Source organism: Vombatus ursinus, unplaced genomic scaffold (genome assembly GCF_900497805.2).
Source record: "Vombatus ursinus unplaced genomic scaffold, bare-nosed wombat genome assembly UNPS02015255.1, whole genome shotgun sequence".
Lineage (NCBI taxonomy): Eukaryota > Metazoa > Chordata > Mammalia > Diprotodontia > Vombatidae > Vombatus > Vombatus ursinus.
The window spans coordinates 26,196,888-26,219,693 of record NW_020955033.1 but is presented as its reverse complement, the minus strand read 5'-3'; the positions used below and the strand labels follow the sequence as shown (position 1 = coordinate 26,219,693).

General features: G+C 36.1%; 1 pseudogene; it reads right to left on the bottom strand.

Moving 5' to 3' along the window:
- Window positions 1-14,429: 14,429 nt before the first annotated feature.
- On the bottom strand, window positions 14,430-14,653 carry LOC114031954 (annotated as a pseudogene).
- Between the last annotated feature and the right edge of the window lie 8,153 nt (window positions 14,654-22,806).

The following is a 22,806-nucleotide window of genomic DNA, read 5'->3' as shown; positions in this document are numbered from 1 at the left end:
AGAGCCACCGCGGAACAGAAGAGCTAAAGATAACTTTTTTAAAAAATTGTTCTCATCAGACTATTATCACGTCTTGTTGAAAGTAAAGATACTTTGTACACCAAAATCTCTATACCCAAAGCTCATCTCACTGAACTTAGGCTTCCCATTTAGGATATTTGTGTTCATTATAGAAACATTCAAAATTCCATAGTTCAAATGGTAGTTAAGTTGTTGTTGTTGCTGTTTTTGATAGAAAAAGAGAAGTTCTACATGAACTTGTTGCCTCCCCCCAATAGAATATAAGCTCTCCAGGGCCTGGAACATAGTGAGTGCTTAATAAATGCTTGTTGATTGATTAGGGAATAGAGTTGGAAAATTATTTCCTTTACTGGTACAAATGGATATGACTTTCGATCATTTTTACCTCTAAAGGCTTATAAAAATCACCTCTGCTTACTATTTTCTACTTCTTAAGGATTTCTCCCACTATTCCCTTTATGGAATCAAGATTATCTAGTCAAAGCCCTACCTAAATCCTAAGTCATATTCCCTTTTACAGCAGCTCTTAGAGGATGTCCTCTGGATTGCTGGAAGATCTCCAGGGGTAGAGGATCTGGTATCCCTTCAGACAGCGCATTTGATTTGTGGAGAAATCTAATTGCTAAACAGTTTTTCCTTATGTTGAGCCAAAATCTATTTCCCTTTAGCTTCTACTTACTGGGCCTACTTCTGACCTCCTGGAGCAAGCATGACACATCTTATTCCTCTTCTATATCATAATCCTTAAAATATTTAAAGACTAATATCATGTCCCCCAAGTCTTGTCTTAATGTAAGCTAAATATTTCTATTTCTGCTTCTTTATACATCCCTTCCCCATTCTGGTCACCTCAATTCAACCCAATCAAAAAAGCCATTGTTGGGGCAGCTAGGTGGTGCATTGGATAGAGCACTGGCCCTGGAATCAGGAGGACCTGAGTTCAAATCTAATCCCAGACACATGATCCTCACTAGCTATGTGACCCTGGGCAAGTCACTTAATCCTGATTGCCTTGGAAAAAAAAAAAAAGCATTTGTTAAGCCCCCATTATGTTCACTCATTATGCTCAAGGCACTGTACTATATGTTGGGAATACAAAAAGAAAGCAAAACCAAAAAGTGTTCCAACCCTCAAGGAACTTGTAGTTTAAGAAGGAACTTAATAATTTGAAGTATAGCTCAAGGAGGGCAATCAGAATGGTGAAGGGCCTCAAGTCCATGCCATATGAGAATCAGTTGAGGGAACTGGGATTGTTTAAGATAGCACAGGTAAAGTTCAGGTAGCACATATTAACTGTCTTCAAATTCTTGACAGGCAAGATGCTGGCCCTCAATTGTTGTTAAACGTACTGCAGCTGTTTGGAAGAGAAAGGCCTCTCTGAGGAGCATATAGGACTGTCTCTCCAGCCCCTCCAGATTTTCTCAAATCTAGTGGAACAAACCTTTACTTCTGTGATGGTCATTAAGTGCATTTTTATAAGCTATAGAAGGCCCTGGGAGCAACTCTTGTTACGTTTCTTTGTGCCACTGCTTAAGTAAAACAGCTGCTTGATTGTGTACTTAATATTTCTAGTGCTTTATTCAATAGAACAGATCTTGAGTCTTGGCTCGAGACAGAATTGATGTTAATGTAGTCCTTGTTGCCATGGATACACAACCCCAGAATCCACCAGCTCGGATGTTTGGACCTGGAATTTCTAGAAGAAAAATGACAGAAGGAGTTGAGCCATGTGGGGAATTTAGAGTTTGAAATTCACTCCATCATAGGTCCATTTTGGTTTATAAAGCATACATTATCTCATTTAATTTCATAATTCTTGGTGTAGTCTAATCAGAACAGAATGAAGTGGAAGATTCACCTTCACATTAAACACTATACTTCTATTAATGCTGCATCAACTTTTTTGGTTATTATGTCACACTAATAATTCATATTGAGCTTGAAATCCACTAACACTCTCTGGTATGTTTAACAAGAACTGCTTCCTAGCCACATCTCCCCAGTCCTAAACTTAAATGTAATTGATTTTTTTCAAGATAAGTTATAAGGCATTATAAATTTATAGCTATTAAATTTTACTTTGTTTTCCTTAACAACTAATTCCAATCTATAAAGAATTTTTGGAAGCTGGTTTTGACATCCAGTATATTAGCTATCCCTCCAGCTTCATATCTACAAATTTGATGACCATGTCATCTATATCTCCATCCAAGTCACTGGTAAATGTTTTGAAAAACACCAGGCCAAGGATAGATCCCTGGGACTCTTCATCAGAAATCCTTCATGTTGGTAGTTGTCAAGACTTTTTGGGTCTGCTCAGTCAATCTACCTAACTGTAGATGATCACCAAGGTCTTTTTCAACTCAGTCTTTAGGTCTACTATTATCCAGTCCAAATTTCTCTGTCTTTCCATGAGGATAACTCAATATGTCTAAAATGGAACTTGCTATTTTCTCCCTCAATCCTCCCCACCTTCTACCTTCCTTATTACAGTAGAGGGCAACACTATCCTCTCAATCCCTCAGGCTCATAACCTAAGAATCATTCCGGATTCTTTACTATCTCTTGCCCCCCATGTCTGACCTGTTGCCAAGGCCTTTCCATTTCATCTTTGCAGCACCTCTTGAATATGCTTCCTTCTCTTTTTTGACATTACTGCCACTCTAGTATAGGCCATCATCACCTCACATCTGGATTATTAGAATAACCTGCTGGTGGGTCTACCTATCTCAAGTCTCCCTCCATTCCAATCTATCCTCCATTCAACCACTAAAAGTTATTTTCCTAAAGTGTGCCTCCAGGATCAAATACAAAATGCTGTTTGATATTCAAAACTCTTCATAATGTAGCCCCCTCCTGTGTTTTCAGTCTTCTTATTCCTTACTCCTTGACACATACTCTTTGATCCAGTGACACTGGCTTCCTGGCTATTCCATGAACAAGACACTTCATCTCTGATTCTGGACATTCTCTCTAACTGTCCTCCATGCCTGGAATACTCTCCCTCTTCCACTATTACTACTGACCTCCCTGACTTTCCTCAAGTTCCAATTAAAATTCCATCTTCAATAGGAAGCCTTCCCCAACTCCTCTTAATTCTGCTGCCTTCCCTCTGTTGATTATTTCCCATTTATCCTGCATATAGATTGCTTTGTATATGTTTGTTTGCATGTTGTCTCCCCATTAGATTGTCAGCCTCTTGTGGGCAGGAACTGTCTTTTGCCTCTTTTTGTATTCCCAGAGTTTAGCACAGTGCCTGGCACATAGTAGGTGCTTAATGTTTATTGGTTGATTGAAAGGATTCCTTTCGTTATTTCTTATAGATCAGTGATATTCCATTACATTTGTACAACATAATTTGTTCCACCATTCCCCAGTTGAGGAAAAGACACACACCTGCGTGCATGTGTGTACACACACACACACACACACACACACACACACACACACACTCCTTTTAGTTCCCAGTTCTTTGCATATGTGTGTGTCCTTTTCTTCTTTCTTTGATCTCTTTAAGGTATAGGTCTATTCATAACTTCTCAATGCATCCATTGCATCTCTTCTTTTTTCCCAGGCTCACAAATTATCCCTTTAATAATCTGTTAGAGATTTTTTTGTCAGGAGTTCAGTTTAAGCTCATACGCCTATTTGTCTGACAAATATAACTTCTCCTCTTTTTTTGAAAATTAGAACATTTGCTCAAACTCCATAAGTTTCGGGTTTGTAGGCTAATAGTTTGATGTGTCATATATCTAACTTCTTCCCTTTTTCAAAAATTGGCACATTTGGCCAACTCCAGTGTTGAAGTACTTTTCTAGTTCACCACAATTCTGAAAGATCAGCAATAGTGACTTAGTAATCACATTTGCAAGCTTTTTCAGTAACCTGGGATATTATTCTGAGCCAACTGACTTGAAGTTATAGAAAACATATAGGTACTCCCTAATCCCCCGCCACACACACACACACACACACACACACACACACACACACACTCTTTTGGTTTCAATTCCCTATTAACTATTTTTGTTATCTCCTTTCCAATCTGAAGGTCATTCTCCTTATTATAGAGAAAAATATTTTTTGAGATCAAGGGATTTAAATAGTATTTCTTTGTTGCTACTGAGAAGGAATAGGATTTTCATGTTCTCTGTAGAAATGAAAATAAAATCTTAAATCTCGGCTGTTCCTGATATGTTTAAATCATGAACTGTTAAAGAAGTTAAACAATCCAAATACCTCATGTCTCAACCTAGGAATTTAAAATATAATCCAATTATACTTAAATAGTTATCTATCTATCAACAAGCATTTATTAAGCACCTACTATGAGTCAGGCACTGATTTAGGCACTGAGAATACAAAATTTTAAAAAAGAGACAATTCTTGCCCTCGAGAAACTTACATTCTATCAGAAAAGATATAGCCATTTTTTTAAAAAAATGCAAAATGATTGGGATAGGAATGGCTTTAGCAGTTGGTAGGGATCAGTGTCCTTTGAAATTCTGATTATCTGGTAACATACTGCTGGCCTTCTCAAAGGGAGTGGGAGGAGAGGGAGGCAGGGAGAGAATTCGGAACTCAAAATTTTAAAAACTGAATCTTAAAAATTTTTTTACATGTAATTGCAAAATATCTAACAAAATAAATAAAAATACATTTAAATTTTTTTTTCTTTGAAGTTCTGATTATTCAAGACTTTGCTGGTACTGATAGGAAGAAATAAAGAAAAATCTGTACTTTTTTTTTTTTTGGCTGAATCAGATACCAAATTCAGATGTAAGGGTACTATCAGAATTATCTCTCATCACTCCCACTTTAGCAGTAAATTATCTGTCAAAAGGAGGAGAAATTATGTAAATAAATAAGGCTTATTTTTAAAAAGTCAAGAACAGAAAAACAGAGATAAACAATGGTTGTTATTCTCATATCCATGGGGTGGTTTTAACTTCTGACATGAATATTGTGAAAACAATTTCTATTCAAAAATACACCTTTTATTTAAAAACCACATAAAACACAGGTGTATGGAAGAACTATAATCTGCCCAAACCCTGTTCCTTATCTTCACTGTGATCTCTAATTCCTCCATCCCTCAGTTCTTTCACAAGCCATCATCCTTCACATTCCATCCTTCCCATTTCGTCATCCATTTTGATGCCCTCTAGTATAAATTTATGTTCCATAATGCCAGCTAGGCCCTCAATGCAACAAGGCAATCTTTTTTACATAGTCCCAAACAATTTACTGTCCTACTCATCATAGCACCTCTTCCAATTTATTTCATCCCTCTTCAGACCTTTCATGGCTTCTCTCATCCTCTGGGTTGAGATCCTTTCCTCAGTTTACACTGAAAAAAAAAAAGAGGCCATTCTCTGAGAGCTCCTTCTTACCTCTTCCACCTCATCTCACATCACTTAACTTCCACCACTATCTCCTTTACTCCTATCTCACACAAAAAGGTGGTCTTTCTTATTACCAAGGCCAACCCTCTACATATACAAGTGATTGTATTCGATCTCATCTTCTCCAACAGATTGCCCTCTCTATCATTCCTGCTCTCTCAGTAATCTGCAATCCCTCCCTGTTTCCTGGTTATTTCCTAATTCCTGTAAATATGTTTCTCAAATCCTCAAAAAACCATTCACTCCATCTCTCTCTGCTAGCTATCATGCTCTCTCTCTCCTTTTTGTGGCTAAACAAGAAGGTTGCCTATAATCAGTGCCCCCACTTCTCCCCTCATTCTCTTCTTCACTCACTGCAGTCTGGCTTCTCACCTCATCATTTAACTGAAACCGTACTTGCCAAAGGTAACAATAATCTCTTAACTGTAAGATCCAATGGACTTTTCTCAAGTCTCATCCTTCTTGACCTCTCTGCAGCCTTAGACTCTGTCAATAACTCTCTCCTCCTTGATACTCTTCTCTTTAGGTTTTCATTACATAATTCTCTCCTGGTTCTCCCCCACCTGTCTGCTACTTCTTACTACCCTACTCCTTCTCAGTCTCCTTTGCTTGATTTTCATCTAGGTCATGGCCACTAACTGGAGTGTCCCTCCAAGGCTCTGTCTTAGGCCCTTTTTTCTTTCCCCTCCATATTATTTCACTTGGTATTTTCATCAGCTCCCATAAATTCAGTTATCATTGTTATACACTTGATTCCCAGATCTACTATTCCTCTTTCCTCATGTCCAGTATTACATCTCCGATTGCCTATTGGATATCTTGAACTGGATGGCAAATAGAAAATTTTAATATGCCCAGCATGTCCAAGAATGAATCCATTATTCCCCCCCAACCCTCTTTTCTTCTTAATTTCCTGATTATTGTCAAGAACACTACAGCCTTTCAACCAAGATGTCATCCTTGATTCCACCCTTTCTCTCACCTCACATATCCCATCTATTACTAAGCCCTATCAATTCTACCTTTGCAACAACTCTCACATTTCCATCTCTCTTCTGACATTACCACCACCCTATGCAGGTCTTTATCACCTCACACCTATTGCAAGGACTATTACAACAGCCTTCTGGGAGGTTTTCCTGCCTCAAGTCTGTCTTCATACCAGTCCATCCTGCACTCAGCTGTCAAAATGAATCTGGCCATGTCACCTCCCTATTCAATAAATTCCAATGGCTCCTTATCATCTTCATAATCAAATGTAACATCCTTTATTTGGCATTCAAAGGACTTCATAACTTGGCCCTCTCCTATTTTTCTTATGCTTTACTCACCCTCACATAGTCTGCAATCCACTGACACTGGCCTTCTTGCTGTTTCTTGAATTAGACACTCTCCCTCCTGACTGTGGCAATTTTCACTGGCTGTTACTCATGTCTGAAATGATCTCCCTCCTCATCTCTACCTCTTGCCCTCCTTGACTTCCTTCAAGTCCTATTTAATCTCCCATCCTAGAGGAAGCCTTTTCTAATCCCACTTTAAAATCATGCTTTATCTGTAACATCATCTCCAGTTTATTCTGTATTTCTCTTGTTTGTATATCTTTAGGGTGTGATCTTTAGGTTTGTAATCTTTAGAGTAGAGCTCTATGACAGAAGTTGACTGGAAACAAAAACCTATGAATGAGTCATTTCCCTAGTTATAGAGAAAGGGTTAGGTTTTAACTTCACCTTGGAGGTGAACTCCTCAGAAAAACAATAGGAGAGATAATCACACACACAATTTAGTGGAAGAGGTATTGCTTTAGAGAAAACAGCTGCCATTAATACAGAATGCCTGGAGTTAAGAAGACCTGAGTTCAAATTCAGTCTCAGAGACTTAGCTGTATGACTCTGGTCGAGTCACTTAACTTTTGTCTGCCTCAGTTTCCTCAACTGTAAAATGGGTATGATAATAATAGCACCTACCCCCCAGAATTATTGTGAAGTTCAATTGAGATAATATTTATAAAGTGCTTAGCCCAGAGCCTGGCACATAGTAAGTACTATATAAATGCTAACTGCTAATGCTACTACTACTATTACTACTACTACTACTACAACTACTACTACTAATAATAATAATATTTGAGAGAATTCCAACTCTGCCATGTAACTACCTTATGACATTGCACAGGCCACTTCAGTTCGATAGACCTTAGTTTCAACTATAAAAATGAGGGGGTTAGGCTCTATGAGTTTTAAGGTTTTTTTTTTTCCAGCTTTTTAACCATCTAAGATTTTAAGATGTTTGAGTGGGAATGTAATTGCATGCTCTCCCCCCCACCCTCACTCCCAATGTTAGTGGGTACTCAAGGAATACAAATGAATGTTAATAGTAGTAGTTAGAAAAAGTAAATAATAGTTAGAAAAGTAAATCTGCTGCCCCTAAAGGCAATTATAAATATTTTTGGACTTTATTGTCTTGGTTTATCCAGGCCGTTAGTTTCATTTGCATAACTTATGCTTTCTATTTAGCACAGCTAGAGTGCTAGCTTGCATTGATATGATACAGACTAGGTTTCAAATGGCCTAATGACTTTCTGGTAAATTTTCACAGAAAGTGTTTTCCACTTAGAAAAGGTATTTGCAATTTAAATTAATTAGAAAAATGGCAGTGCCAATCTAAGACACACACACAAAAAGCCAGAACAAAGCACAATACAGGGGGAAAAACCCAGATATTCAAGAACTGCTATTGTTTGAATCTGCCCGGTTGCATATCTGCCTTAGTCATACAGAGGACGATTTTAAAAGAGGAAAAAAAAGTGTTTAGTGCTAATTTTCTACCCTGATCTCATGCAGAGAGATGCTTTGGTATTTTTCTCTTATGCACTCTTCCTCAAAAGGACAGAATTTAAGACTGTTTGTCATGATGCAGTATGAGAGAAGGGTTAGGCTGCTCTATAAACTGTTAGAGAGATGATAAAAAAAAGCAATCCAATTGACTCATACAGGGCTCATAGCCATATAAATGCTTGCAAAATTGCTTCCTGTGCTGAAGTAGTGACCACAGAGAAGCAGAACTAAGCAAGAGACTCAGAGAATAAGAGAACTTAGCAAATTTTAACTCCCCCCCTTTTCTCTCTCCCCCTCTCCATCTCCCCTTCTCGTCCTCCCCTCTATCTTATCCTCTCCTCTCCTCTCCTCTCCTCTCCTCTCCTCTCCTCTCCTCTCCTCTCCTCTCCTCTCCTCTCTTCTCTTCTCTTCTCTTCTCTTCTCTCTCTCTGAAAATGTTGGTTGAAAGGGGCATAGACAAGTAAAAGTATATTTTGGTAGATTCACTGTTTTTCAAGAAAGGATAGCTCTTAATAGTATTCTGTATAATTTGCCTAAGAAATCATATTTCTTTGATATTTCATTAGTCAGTTTTCCAGAAATGGAGTCTGTTCCAGCACCAACTGCTGAACAGAAGATAACTTTTCAGAAGGTTTGTGGCTGCACATGTGATTGGAGGTGCATGTTATCTGCTTCAAGCATAAATAATCATAACATGTTAGAGCTCGAGGGCCTTAGAGATCATCTAGTCCAACCTCTCATTTGACAGATGAGGTAAACTGAGATCCACAATAGATGGTGACTTGAAATCACAACAAATTAGTTGTTTGAATGCAACTAAAGTCATTATATATACACATATTTAATTACTATACTGTAAGTTTAAAAAAAAAAAAAGAACCAAAATATTAACCAAATGTGTCTGACTTTCCTAGTATTCATTTCTGCACAAACCTAACCTGTTCTTCCGTAAGAGCACAAATTTAGAATTGGAAAAGACCTTAGGCCCTCAATACAGTCCAATTCCTTCAATTAGCAGATGAGAAACTAAAGCCTAAAGATGTTAAATGACTGACCCAAGGTCACACAGATAGTTCCAGAGCCATTATTTGAATCAAGGTCCTCTGACTCCAAACACATCACTCTTTCCACTGAACTAAGCTACCTCTATGGAATTATTATGAAGTGAGCTCTTTGCAGACCTTAAAGTGATATATCAATGTGAGTTATTTGTATTATTGTCATTGTTATTTGATATCTTCTACAGGAACCTTCACCACCACCCCCAACCTTCAGTTCACTCCTAAATGCTCTTTTATGTTTTATAGGAGCTTTCCTCAGACAATGTTTTGAACTCTTCTGCTTTCTCCTTGTCATCTGTGCTCTAGGAAAGTCTCCAGGAAACTTTTCCTCAGAAGCTTTTTTTTCTTTAATACTACAAATTACATTAATCAAAAAGGAAAATAGATGAGAAGTTCAGGACACATATAACAAGCCTGGCATGGAAGCATGATTTGAGTGCAGGTAGACAGTGAGATTTTTCGCCAGCCACACAGCACCAAAGCTAAGAGATTTTGCTGCTGACTACATAAGCCTAATAAAGGCAAGAACGTGACTATGTAGGTGCAAAATCTTGTCTTGTATTTTGTTCTGGTTCAAGTTCACTTGCATGCTAAACAAGCGAACAAGAGAGGATCTTGGGAATATCCAACCCTAAGTGAGATAGTTGTCTAGATCAGAAAATTTTGATCTCTACCTAAGGAAAGGGATTAAGAAAGGAAAGGCTTAATCTTAGTATAGGGTCTGGTTTATGTTAGTTTAGGGTGGAGCTTTGCAACAAAGATTGACTGAAGACCTATGAATGAGCCAGTTTCCTAGATATAGAAAGGGTTAGGTTTTAATTTCACTTTGGAGGTGAATTCTGCGGAAAGACAATAAGAGAGCTCATTTAGCTGCTGTAACTAAAAAGTGTTTCACCTACCCATGTCAGGGAAAAGTTCAACCAACTAAATTTTCAGTAGACCTGAGATGAGATGGCCTTTGTTAGCCCTGAAGACATGAGCTGGTAGCAGGGAATGATGCCTGGTTCAAACTGCAGCACCCACTAGCCAGCATGAGGCTACCAAAAAATAGCAGAGTTGTGTTTAACTGAGGCTATATAACTGCAAATCACTAGCAGCCATTATAATACTAGCAGGGACCCAAAGCAAGGTACCAAGTACAGATATCGCTCCCAGTGGAAAGCTGCAAAATGATATCACCAGAAAACCTTAGTGATTCCATAGAATCAGAAATCTGAGTCGTCTCTCCATGTATATGGTTTGGCCACTGATGTTCACTATGTCTCTAATGAATAATTCTTATGTAAGTTCACTCTCCCTACTGAAAGTGTGTGTATTTTTGGGAGACAGTGCATAGGTTTATTGGGGAGAGGGCTACTCTACTGGAATTTTTCTTACTATACGATTTCATTAAATACCTTTGTTATTAATTGGTTGTCTTTTAGCTTACTGAAGAAAAAAGTAAACATAGTCATAGAGATTCATGAGTTACGATTTTTACCCGCAATTATGATGCGAACCCAGGGAATACCTTGAACCTGGGGGTTAACTATTATGGATTCCTCACAGGCAAACAGAGAGAATCATACAAACTACAGTAATGACAAACTTCAATTTCTAGGTATCTGCTAATCTGCGAGAGCTTTTTCTCTCCATCAAAAGGAAAGAAACTAATAATTTTCTGGCTTACATTAATGAACATTTTATCCTTCAAAGGGTGAAAGAAGCAACTAGGGGAACTACTGACCTGTTTTACACCAAGGCATGGTATAGCAGAAATAACGCTAATGCCGGAGTCAGAGGACTTGATTTCACATCCTGTCTCTGTCACTTCCTACCTGTATGACCTTGGGCAGGTCACTTCTAAACTGTAAAAGGAAAGAATATGGTCTTTGAGATTCCTTCCAGCTTCAGATTTATGACCCTATAAACTGGTTGCCAAAGTAAAATTGATAAGAACTTTGTGAAGAATCTTCAATTTCTCTTTTAAATACGTAATAGACAAAGAGGAGAAAGATAAACATAGTCTAGCATGCGTACTAAATTTGTAAAGAGCAGATTTCCTAAGGATCAGAGAAAGCATAAGCAAAAATTCTACAAGGGGAAGCCACCCCTGAAAGGATGGAAAGTTCTCAAAAATCAATTTTTTTATGTTATAAGTATTTCCACATTAGTCATGTTGTGAAAGAAGAATTTAAACAAAAGGGAAAAACCATGAGAAAGAAAAAAAAGAGAGAAAATAGTGTGCTTCGATATGCATTCAGACACTATGGTTCTTTCTCTGGATGCGGATAGCAGTTTCCATTATGAGTGTTTTGGAACTGTCTTGGATCATTGTATTGCTGAGAAGAGCTAAATATATCATAATTGATCATCTCAGAGTATTGCTGTTACTATGTACAATGTTCTCCTGGTTCTGCTCACTTCACTCAGCATCAGTTCTTGTAAGTCTTTCCTGGCTTTTTTGAAATCTGCCTGCTCATCCCTTCTTATAAAACAATAGTATTCCATTATATTCATATACCAAAACTTGTTCAGCCATTCCCCAATTGATGGGCATCCTCTCAATTTCCAATTCTTTGCTCCCACAAAAAGAGCTGCTATAAATATTTCAAAAATCAATTCTTTTTTTTAAAAAAAGATTAATTTATAGGAATGTATATGTATAGCTTATATCAGATTGCGTGCCATCTTGGGGAGGGAGGTGAGGAGGGAGGGGGAGAAAAATTTAAAGCGCAAAAGCTTATGGAAGTGATTGTTGATAATTCAAAATAAATTAATAAAAATAAATAAATAAATAAAAGATTAATTTATTTATTTTTAGTTTTTAGCATTCACTTTTATAGGATTTTGAATTCTAAGTTTCCCCCCCTTCCCCTTCCCCTTCCCCAAAATGGCATGCAATTTGACATAAACTATACATGTACAATCATATTAAACATATTTCCACATTAGTCATGCTGTGAAAGAATAATCAGAACAAAAAGGAAAAACTATAAGAAAGAAAAAACAAAACAAAAAAAAAAAGAAAAAATCATATGCTTCAATCTGCATTCAGACTCCAAGGTTCTTTCTCTGGATGTGGATAGCATTTTCCATCATGAGTCTTTAAAAATCAATTCTTGAAGATACAAAGAGAAACAGTTCCAATGAGGAAGAGGAAATATGGTTGTCTAAAGAGACCAATGTGCATGCATAGGAAGTTTACTGACCAATTTAGATTTTGAACAGTCATATACAGAGAGACACAGAAATATCATGATATATTTATATCTGGAAATGTCCTTAAGAGGCCATCTAGATGGTTTATCACTTTCATTTTATCAAGCATGTTTTTTTTTTAGTATTTTGTTTTCTCCAGTTACATGTAAAAACGATTTTTAACATTTGTTTTTTAAAACTTTGAGTTCCAAATTCTCTCCCTTCCTCCTCGCCCACTCCCCATTGAGAAGGCAAGCAATTCAGTATAGGTTGTACATGTGTAGTCATACAAACCATATCCATAATAGTCATATTGTGAAAGAAAACAGATAAAAAAATCTAGAAAAATAAAGAAAGTTTTAAAAAAGTATGTTTCAATCTATATTAAGACACCATCAGTTATTTCTCTAGGGATGGATAGCATTTTTCATCACAAGTCCTTCAGAGTTGTCTTGGATCATATTGTTGAGAATAACTAAGTCATTCACAGCTGATCATCTTACAATATTGCTTTTACTTTGTACACAGTACATTTATTTCACTTTGCATCAGCCCATGCAAGTCTTTCCAGGTTTTTCTAAGAGCATCCTGCTCACCATTTCTTATAGTACAACGGTATTCCATCATAATCACATACCACAACTTGTTCAACCATTCCTCAATTGATGGATATCCCCTCAATTTCTAATTCTTTGCCCACAGAAAAGAACTGCTATAAATACTTTTTGTACATATAGGTCCTTTTCCTTTTTGTTTTTTTATCTCTTTTGGGATACAGATCTAATAGTGGTATTGCTAGGTCAAAGGATATGCATGGTTTTATAGTCCTTTGGGCATAGTTCCAATGGTTGAATGGTTGAATGGTTGAATAAGTTCACAACTCCACCAACAGCAACACTTTCATTTTAAAGATGAGAAAAGTGAGGATGAGAAAGGTTAAGTGGCTTGGTATGGTCACACAGCTAATAGATTTCACAGATGGTATTTGAACTTGGTCTTCCCAAGTTCAGCATTATATGACTGAATGAAATATTATGTTTAAGCCTAGTTACTCATTATCATCTTGGAATAGCAAGAAATGCTCCAAATAATACTAAAAGATGTGAGAAGAAAGAAGTCTTTTTTTTTTATTCATTGTTGGCTTTCCTCAGCAACTTCAGTTCCTCCACAGCTTTAGCAATCCTCATACTATTCTTAACACATCACACTTTGATCACTCCTTCCTACCTGCCCTTACCTCCACCTTCTTAATTGTCTTTTACAGATCTAAGTTGGTTGGCAAATCCCCTGTGCATCCAAATCAGTATAGTCTCTTGTGACAATTTTCTTTTTGTTTCTCCATAAGAACTGATTTTCTCTGTGTCTTCAGAATTTCATTCTTGAGATCTTTAGGTTACCCAGGAGAATTCTGGTACAGGCAGTTCTGCTATAATGGACATATGCATTCCCAAAAAGCACTGAGCTGTGAAAAATCACACAATAAAAACTACAGAACTGATGGAGAAAATAGGGTTAGGGACACAAACTTCATCAGTGATGTGTAAAAAATATATAAAAACCTAATAAAAATGGTAGCACAATTTTATGCATGTTAAATGAATACATAAAATGCTACAATAATAGTGACATGTCCATAACCCTAAGCTGCAGGAACAAATTGGGCAGAAGGCAATTCAAGGACTTCTAGACAGAGGCCAGAGGGTGAAGGAGTGGTAGGGTTAACTAGTCTTTTCCCATTCACAGCTTCTACTGCACTAGAAGATATACGATAAATTAACCTTTACCTTGACTTTACCTTGACAAAGACCTGAAGTTTGTTTTGTGGGAGTGGGCATTGGAAAGAATGAAGCTTGTGAGCCACGGTATAGTGGCAGTTTTTTGAATTCTTTTGCTGTTTCTTGAGGAAGACATCAAGAAGAAGCAAATTCAAAACTTGCATTATTCTCAAAGTTGGAACAAATTTAAGTTTTTGAAACCCAGTTATAGCAGAATTGACTATACATGTGATCATATCTATCTTTTCTCTGAACTTTTTGAAATCTATACTACCAGGTGCATTTAAAGCTATGCCTGGCTTTCTTCTCCTCTATATAGATGTTACTGATAAGAACAGATACTACACTTGATCTTAGCCAAAAGGCTGAGAAGTGATCTCCATATTATATGTATAATATATATATACATATACATTTTTAACATTTTCTCCATAACTTTCTTACGTCTAGGCAATTAATAAATTCATGAAGCCCTGATCTGTAATGTTTGCCAACTTCTGAGGTAGAAATGCTCATACTAAAAATTTAACAATTGGTTCTCACAAGCCCGTATAAGCTTGATATATGTTGATGGATGAGTTCTATAGGTTGTCCATCAACAGCACATCATAATCTGCATATAGGCAATCTTCTCCCATTTGGACTTTCCTAAATGAAGTCAGGCCAAACACTTTCCATTTTTGAATAGTTATGGACCTCTTCTGTGAGGCTGTATAATATTCCAAGGTTTGATATAACCACCTCAAAGCTGTCCACAAATAGGAACATCTGGAGGATCTCACCAACTACAGAGATTCCTTCTTCAACTTGGTTAAAAAATTTCCTCATATGACTATGTCTTCATAATTTAAATTCTGCCCCTTTAATCTATTCTGTTTCTTTTAAATAAATCCTACTTATCTAGAGCGTAATCATGATTCTCTTTCCTCATGGTTTCTGTGCTATGTGGCCAGAAGACACAGTAGGAAACTCTCTTTAAAATTTTACTCTCTGTAAAACATTTTTTCTTTAAGCATAAAAGTTTATAATATTTGATAAAACAACAGGCTCAGGAAGAAACATTAAAAAGAAAAAGAAAAAAGTAATCTGAAATTTTAAATTAAAGTTGAAGATTTTTTTAAACCCTGTAGTTTGAACCCGTGACATTTTGTTTTATTGGTGCTGATGAACTGGAGAAAGAAATAATTTAAAAACTGCTATTCAAACATCTACAGTGTTCCCTCAAAAGCCATTTATATGCTTCTTATAATTGTCTCCCTATGTTAAGATTTCCAGTCCATGTTTTTTATTATCTATTCTTTGTGCATTTGTGTGTAGTCGTTAAGGTCCAGGGATTTTACTGCTGACTCCTTTTCTTGTATTTTCCCTGGAGCTTCCTCTCTGGGCCCCTCCTGTCCTGATTGGTGAATGACTCATCTGGCTTATTATTCAGGAATGGACCATCCAAGATTCATTTCACTCCCAACTCCTCAGCCAGCTTCTTGACAGCCTCACCAGCAATCTTGCTGCCTAGAACCTCAGTGTGCAGCCTCCCTGCTGTACCACCCCCTTCCCTTCCAGTTCTGGAAACTATGATCCCATCAACTCTGCCATTGTTCCTAGAAATAATGTGTCAATCTACTTCTCAATAGTTATTGTTTGTTCATGTTTACCTTTTATATTTTTTTTAACTTCTGTGTTTGGATTTCAAAATTTCTTTGCAGCTCTGGCTTTTACATCAGGAATTCTTGAAAGTCTTCTATTTCATTAAAGAAGCATATTTTCTGCCGCTAGCATTATACTTAGTTAGGTGAGTTATTATGGCTGTAAGCCCACATCCTTTGCCTTCTGGAATACAGTATTCCAAATTCTCTGTTCCTTCATAGTGGTGGCTGATAAATCATGTGTGATCCTGACTGCAGCTCCTCAGTACTTGAATTCTTTCTTTCTGGCTGCTTGCAATACTTTTTCTTTGACCTGGAAACTCTGGGTTTTGGCTCTGGTGTTCTTGGGAGTTTTTGTTTTGGGGTTTATTTTGAGAGATAACCAATAGATTCTTTATGTTTCTACTTTGTCCTCTGGTTCTAAGACAGTTTTCTTTGAATATTTATTGAATATGATGTCTAGGCTCTCTTTTTTTGGTTATAGCTTTCAGGTAGTCCAGTGATATTTAAGATATCTTACAACATTCTCTCTCTAAGCTTGAGTCTACTTTACCCTGAATTCTGTATGTATTGGTGAGAGGGCTTGTCACAGACTTTTGGGGGGATGTTTTGTGTTATTATATTACCATAGTAAAACCCCTTTATAAAAACTAATTAAGTCCAAACAATTAATTGCTATCAACCTACCATCAATGTGGAAACACACTGGTGGGAGTTCATGAGCAAAAGCATTAAAAAACATGTCCCCAACATTTCAGGTTCTGTTAGAACCCTAATGGGAAAAGTAGCAGCCACCATCCAGAAACCCAGTCTTCTGTCGGAGACTGGAAGAGTAGCTCCAGAGTACATGCTGTCCAAATATTGAAGGGCTGTGACATGGGAAAGATATCAGACATGGTCTATTTGTTCTCAGAGGGCAGAATGTGGAGCAATGAATAGAAGGTGAAAAGAGTTAAATTTAGACTTGATAACAGGAAAGTCCTTAACAATGACAGCAGTCCAAAAGTGGAATGGGATGTCTTGAAAGATGATGCATTTGCCCTTCCTAGGAGGTCTTCAAGCAAAGGTTAGGTATATCATCAGGAGTGTTTCTTTAAAGTAAGGGTTAGTATAGATAACTGCTGAGTTCCTTTCCAACTCTAAAATACTTTGATTCTATTAGTTCTTGTCCTTCAGCTTCTCCATAAATCTTTAAAAATTTATTTTTCTTGAGTGTAATATCTGTACTTCTTCACAATTACAAAATTCTACAATTCATCTTCAAATTTTTTTCTCTTTACTCAGTCAAGTGTTCTTCTTTCTCCTATAATTTTTTCCATATAATCTTTTTTATTAGGAAGCCAAGAAAAGAATGGACAACTGAACAAAAGAGAGATAGAAAATACAAGTAAGTTGAGCTTATATAAAAAACTAGAAACTTCAGAAATTAATAATGCTAAAACAAATAGAAAAATGACTATTTTGAAAATAAGAAGATATATACAAAACTGAAACAAGTATTAAGACAGTAAAACAAAAAGCTGGGTTTTCCCAAAATGACAATAAAATATATAAACCATTGAGTAATGTAATTTTTAAAAGTGAAAGGAAAACCAAATATCATGATTAAAAATGAGGTAGGGAAATTCACAATGAAAAAAGAACTAAAGAAAAAAAGAAATAAAAGAAATTCTCAGAAAATACTATACCCAATTATATGCTAGCAAAATAAAAACAAATGAATAGATGAAGACTTATCAAAAATATGAAATGCTCATATTTTTAAAAAAAGGAAAGAGATCTAAACAAGCCAGTTTCTGAAAGAGAAATCAAGTAAATAATACATGCATACTAATGAAAAACTCTGAATTCTATCAAGTATTTACAGAACAAATTGTTACTATGCTACATAAAATGTTCTCCAAAATAGAGAAAAAAGGAAGCTTATGTTTACTATGATACAAATATGTCCCTGACTTACAACCCAAGAAGTGATAAAGAAGAGACAGAACATTATAGATCAAAATCACCAATGAAGTGATGTAAAAAAAAAATGAAACTTAAGCAGAAGGAAAAAAATTAAATCTCATAGACCTACAACACTAATGAATATAAAGGTAAAATTATAGACAAAGTGACTATAGCAATACATTAAAAAGATTATTCACATTGACAATGTTGTTTTTTGTGACAGGATTATAGGGTTGGTTCAACATTAGGAGCACAATAAATGTATATAATCACATAATCATACCAATGCATAAAAATCTTTCATCAATAAATTCACAAAAAATCCTCTTTTGCTTTAAAAACACTAAAAATGATATGATATGAATAAAAAGACATATTCTTGACATGATCCAAAGTATCTATCGAAAACCAAGAGATGGCATTATTTATTAGTAAGAAACACTGAATGTTTTCATAGTAAATCTGGAGTAAAATAAAGTTGCCCACTATTGACATTATTAGTTGACATACTGATAGAGAATATAAACTACTCAGAAAGGGACAATATTTTTTCAACAAGAACTTCTGGGAAAGCTGTAAAACAAAACTATATATAAAAAATGTTTAGGTCAGTACCTCATACCATTTACCATAATAAATTCCAAACGGATAAATTATTAACATGTTTTTTAAAATCACATCATTTTTATAAAGAAAAGATTATATCTTCCAAAGTTATGTCTGAAAGATGAATTCAAATCTTGCCTCAGACGCTTACTATCTGTGTGACCTGGACAAGTTACTTAACCTATCTTGGCCTCCATTTCTTCATTTATAAAATACCACTTACTTCCCTGAGTATTTTTGAAGATCAAATGAGATAACATATTTTAGTGTAGAAGAAATCATATAAAGAACACCAGAACCATACTAGGATAGCAATTAACAAAACTTTAACTTTTATTAATAGGGAACAGTCTTAAGACCCCATTGCTGAGGGTAGATTCCAGATGCGATACGATGTAATAGCTCTCTCGTTCCCTTTGAAGGTCATCTTTTAAGAACTCAAACTTATACGAAGTTTTAGACAAAGGGGCAGCATAGCAACAATAAGAGTCTGTACTGTCATGAATAGGAGGAGGTAGTACAGTTGGGACCAGTGAAATAAAGGTCTTTTCTAAATTGCCTAACAAGAAATGAGGAACAGAGATATAGGAAACTTCACTCTGTGTCATCCAGTAAGAGGTAAGGGGGGTGGTAATGTCCAGGTTCCCCATCCTGGGGGGCTGAGGTTATATCAGTCAAACCATTTTCCCCAGTTCACACACATATAAAGTGTTTTTCAAACCTTAAAGTGCTATGTAAATAAACACTATTATTATTGTTGTAAAAAAGAGAATTCTTGACTAGACCGAGAATAGAAGAGTTCATAAGAGACTAAATAGACAATCTCAGTCACATAACATTGAAGACCTTTTTCATAAATAAAATATTAAATGAAGATAAAATCAGAAGAAAAGGTATTGATTAGGAAAACACCTTTGTATTAAATATTTGTAATAAAAGTATGATTTCCAAAATCTATAGAGAATTGTCACATATCTATTCTTAATGGGATATGAACAGCTTTCGAAAGAAATACAAACTATCAATCATAGAATCATAAATTTAGAACTGGAAAGCACCTCAAAGGCCATTTAATCCATTCATCTTATTTTACAGATGAGGAAACTGTGACCCAAAGAAGTTTAGTGAGTTGCCCAAGGTCACACATGCAGATAGACCTCTGGCTTCAAAATTATGTTGTCTGTCAAAAAATAATCCCCTGAAAAATATTTAAAATCACTAATAATCAAAGAAACTCAAATTTAAGCCACCTTGAGGTATTGCATCATGGCCACTAGGCTAACAAAGATGGGAAAAGTCATTTTTGCAGAGATTTATCGTTATTATTTGTCCTTCATTCTCAAATAGGACCAATGACATCACTAGGGTGATGTCTTGACTTGGGCATGAATTGGATTTAAGTGAGGCAGAGTTTCACAAAGTTATCAGCCTCACTCTCTCCTCCAGAGTCATCAAAGTCAAGTAGCAAGACATAAGTCAAGACAATGGCCCAGGATGCAGTGGAATACCTTAGTGGTGATAGTTCATCAGTCTTTGAAAAATTGTGAAGAATGAAAGGGATGTCCCAAGATTGGAAAATGTTCTATTTTTAAAAAAGGAAAAGAGAGCGGATTCTGCAGACTATAGGTCAGTGAGATCTCAAAATTCTAGAATGCATTTTTTTAAGGTATAGTTAGTCTATCAGTTGAAGCAATGATCATAAAGAGCTAGCATGGCTTCTTCAAGAACAGTACACACCAAACTAAATTCACTTTCTTTCTTCCTTCCTTCCTTTCTTTCTTTCATTTATTCTTTCTTCCTTTCTTTCCTTTCTTCCTTTCTTCCTTTCTTCCTTCCTTCTTCCCTCCTTTTTTTTTTGATATGGTTACTAGATCAATAGATAACAGGAATACTCTGAATAAAGTTTTCTTAGATTTTTTTTCTTAACCAAAGCATTTGACAATGTCTCTTGTTCTATGCTTTTGGACGACTTGGAGAAATATGGGCTAAAGAGTAGTGTAGTTAGATTGATTTAGAACCGGTTCTATGGAAGGAACTAAAAAATAGCCATTTATGGTTCCATGTCAACTTGGAAAGAGATTTCTATTTGAGTTCCCCAGGGATCTGTGCTTGGCCCTGTAATACTTAAAGAGACATAGCTAAATTTTTTATCAAAAACTTGGGTGAAGGCCATAGATGGCGTGATGATCAAACTTGAAGGTGACACAAAGCTGGGGGAAAAGCCAAAAAAATGTCTGACAGAGCCAGGATCCAAAAAGGCCTCAGCAGGTTAGAACTATTGACCAAATCTAATAATAGGAAATTTAATAGGGATAATTATAAGATAACAGATAAAAATCAACTTCATAAATACAACTAATTCTTCTGAAAAAGATCTGGAGTTTTAGTGTATGGCAAACCCATGGTGAGTTAATAGTATAATGCAGCAACGAAAACAAAAAAATCTCATGTGACCTTAAAGTATATTAAGGCATTCATAATATCTAGAAATAGGGAGGTGATTGCCCTGCTCTACTCTATCCTCATTCAATCATATCTGGGATGTCGTGTTCATCTCTTGGCATCACATTTTAAGAAAGACATTGATAAACAGAAAGGCATATAAGTGAGGTTGAAAGGATAGTGAAGGCCCTGGGGATTATGCCACATGAGGATTGGTTAAAGGAACTTTGGGTGATTATTTTGAGGAATAGATGATATATAGTGGGGCTAGGATGGCTATATTTAAGTGTTTGAATGGCTGTCATGTGGAGGAGAGATTAGATTTGTTCTGCTTAGTTTCAGAGAACAGAACTAGGAACAGTGAGTGGAAGCAGCCCAGAAATAAAGGACATATGGACAAACTTCCTAATAATTAGACCTATTGAAAAGTGAAAGGGTTGCATCAGGAAGTAGTGGATTTCCTCTTACTTGAGGTCTTTCAACACTAGATAACTAGATGACCTCTGAGTTTCCTTCCAACTCTGTGATTCTATAACATCCAAAAATTTCTTCTAAAATACAGTTTAACTCAGTGTCAGTCTTAATCTTCATTTTCTATCAGCTGTCTTGCTTGGCTTTGTTTCAGAAACAACAACCCCTCCTCCTTGACCCCCATAAGCTAATCATCTGAAATCTTATCATCTCAAAGAATGACTCAGGTTTGGGTGTTTTACACTTTCTCAACTCACCCTCAGTTGCCTCTCCCCTCTGAGTTGAGGACTGGAAGGTGAAGCACCAAAGCCTTCCTTTATAGGGGGGTAAAAATGTTCAGCTTCCTTTTGTGTGTTGAGTTCCCCCATTCGTTCCCCCTCAAGGGCAGGGACTGTCTCTTTTTCTTATTTGTATCCCCAGTGCTTAGCACAGTGCCTGGCACACAGTAGGTATTTAATAAATATTTACTGAATTGAATTTTGATTGGAGGTAGGAAATAGTTTCCCTGAACCTCAGAGTTCATTCTAAAAGCCTATGTTGTCATAGTCATGATGATGCATTTATACAACATGACAATTTGTTATAAAAATAATCATCTTTGGTTATTAGGGACATTTTTTTCAGCCATTTGCTCCATCTTGTTAATTAGTATGAACACTTGGTTAATTATACTCAATTCAATTCAAAAGCATTTATTAAGTACTTACTATGTTCCAGGTACTGCTCTGAATTTTGAGGATAGAAAGACATTCTTTCTCCAGAAATTCACTACAACTTTATTATGTCATCTTTTCCATCTATGAAAAAGTGAGAATCCAAAGTCAAACTGAGTTCACAAAATAAGTTAAGAGCTAGAATTGAGTAATGAAGCCATATGTCTGGCTCTGGTTCTAATCTACTTGTAAAAGAAATTTTTCTCATTTTTCTATGTGTCTGAGTGGATCATAAAGCATGAACTAAAACTATACCCTCCCCAGAAGTACTACACTAATGCTTTATTGTGGTATGAAGGTAGCTCTGGGTTTCTGAAGTTTATGCCAGTGGAATTCAGATGAAATGGCAAAGTTTGGAGTACTGGTCTGTCACAGAATTATGTGCCTATTATCTGAGGACATGCAAGAATGAATTGACTAATTAGACTAAAAAGCAATCATTAATGGCTTGATGTCAATATGGAGGCAAGTTTCTTATGGAATACACCAGAGATCTGTCTTTTGTCCTATGCTGCTCATGAATCTTTTCAATGATGTGGGTGAAAACATGGATGGCTTATATACTTAACAATTTGCAGGTGATAAAACTAGGAGATATGTGTATATAGGCCAACAGTATCCTACAATATCCAGATAAATTAACGTCATCTTAGGCTGCATTAAGAGAGACAATAAAATCTAGAAAGGAAGTGTTAGTCTGACTGT